Source organism: Nicotiana tomentosiformis, chromosome 7 (genome assembly GCF_000390325.3).
Source record: "Nicotiana tomentosiformis chromosome 7, ASM39032v3, whole genome shotgun sequence".
In the NCBI taxonomy this organism is placed as follows: Eukaryota; Viridiplantae; Streptophyta; class Magnoliopsida; order Solanales; family Solanaceae; genus Nicotiana; species Nicotiana tomentosiformis.
This window is the reverse complement of record NC_090818.1, coordinates 909,052-911,199: the sequence shown is the minus strand read 5'-3', so window position 1 is coordinate 911,199 and position 2,148 is coordinate 909,052. Positions and strand designations below refer to the sequence as shown.

Sequence of the window (2,148 nt, the reverse complement as noted above, 5' to 3'; positions counted from 1 at the left end):
AGTTGTCTGTGCAGATCCAGATATTGATACTATAGCACGTGAGTTGTCCGTGCGGATTATAGCGCTTGGGCTGAAGGATCCCCTCCGGAGTCTGAACATACCCCCCAATGAGCGCAGGTACTTACTGAGTGCGAGTGTTGAGTGCTGAGTGAATGGAATGGCTAAGTGACTGTGATCCTGAGATGATGTATTTGATTTTATTATTGTTGCACTTGAGCTGTCATATATCACTGTTTTGGAAATTTCTGAGAGATATTATCTTATGTTTCAGTTGAACTTGAAAGCATGCCTACCTTATTATGCTGGAAATTACTATAATTGGACTCAGCTGTGATGCTCGTCACTACTTTCAGTTCTTTATTTAGTATTGTTACTTGCTGAGTTGGTTGTACTTATACTATACTGCACTTTGTGTGCAGATCCAGGTGTTCCCGGACACAGTGGGTGTTGATTTTTTCGCACAGTTGATTATCCGGAGATTCCGAGGTAGCTGCCGGTGTTTCGCAGACCTTGTCTCTCTTTCCTTATCTTCTTGATTACTGTATTTGGTCTCAGACTATTATAGACCATATTTTTCAGACTTGTGATGTATAGATTCTCATGTACTCTGTGACACCCCGATAGTTGGAAATTCCGCATTATGTTTTGGGTTTTCTATCCCGGTTATGAGAACTTTTACTATTAAAACTACTTTAAATTCATTCTTGTTAAAAGTGTTGAAAATATTTGTGAGAAATCGGCTTGCCTAGTACCATGTTAGGCGCCATCACGACAGGTTAGGATTTTGGGTCGTGACAACTGTCGAAGACAATAGGGGTCGAAGATTCAATCTAAATGCGTTCGAGAATGCGGTACCAAGGCTTGGTAGAGCATTGGGTGACTACGCCAGACCAGTATACAATCAAGGATTGTCAAGTGTTAGACCACCTCCAATTGCAGCCAATAATTTCTAGCTGAAGCAAGGTTTGCTTTAAATCATTCAAAACAACTGCATTTTCAGAGGGAAGAGGAACGAAGATCCAAACACGCATTTGATGGACTTCGAGGAGATTATGAACACCTTTCAATACAATGGGATGTCACAAGATGTAGTGTATTTAATGGCATTCCCCTTTTCACTTAAAGATGATGCGAAGCAGTGGATTTGAAGCTTGCCAAATGGATCAATTAAGAACATGGGAGGAAATGACCAGAAAATTTCTTGATAAATATTTCCCTTCATCTAGGACGATCAAGTTTAGAAGAGAAATCCATAACTTCTGCCAGAAAGAGAATGAAACTGTTTTTGAAGCATGGGAGAGGTTTAAGGAGATAGTTAAGAGGTGTCAACATAGCGGAATTGAACTCTGGATGCAACTCCATAATTTTTGGGATGGATTGACACCAACCTCGCGTAGAACATTGAGCAATACAGTTGGAGGTCCCTTTATGAAGAAGACTCCAGAGGAGATAGTTACAATTCTTGATGAGTTATCTGAATATGCTAATCAGTGGCCCTCTGATAGTGTGGAAAGAAGAAAATCAACTGGTGTTCACCAAGTTTATGCTACTACATCTACGCAAGTACAACTTGATACTATGGCTAAAGAAATACGAAAGCAAACTGTAGCTTCGATGCAAAATGTACACCACGCAACTTGTGATATATGTGGAAGAGGACACCCTACTCATGAGTGTCAAGCCTCAACTGAGGCAGTGAATATTGTAGGAAATTATAATTTTAATGCAATAGATCAGAGGCACCCTATTTTTTCATGGAGTTCACCTGGGGGTACTGCAAATGCATGGCAAAAAAACAACCCCAAATTCCAGGAACAAGGAGCTCCAGGTTTTCAAAATCAGCAGAGGCAGTATTATCAATCTCCACAGTCAAATCAACACAACACGAAAGATCTTATGAAGACCTTAATTATCAAGACGGATGAGAGGCTTGATACCCATGATGCAGCTATCAAAGAATTGGGTACATCTTTTCGAAGCCAGGAAAGACAGGTTGGGTACTTAGCTACTCTAATGTCTAAGAGAGCCCCAGGAACACTCCCGGCTGATACAGAAAAAAATTCCAAAAAAATAGTGAATGTTGTAACTTTGAGAAGTGGGCAAATGTTAAAAGATCTCACCCCAATCCACAAAGATGTGAGACATGAA

The 2,148-nt window shown here is 40.4% G+C and overlaps 1 non-coding gene across 1 annotated transcript; it reads right to left on the bottom strand.

Moving 5' to 3' along the window:
* Positions 1–1,233: 1,233 nt before the first annotated feature.
* Positions 1,234–1,340, bottom strand: LOC117277864 (small nucleolar RNA R71). The gene has a single exon (XR_004508202.1). It is a non-coding gene; the product is annotated as a small nucleolar RNA R71 (small nucleolar RNA).
* Positions 1,341–2,148: the final 808 nt, after the last annotated feature.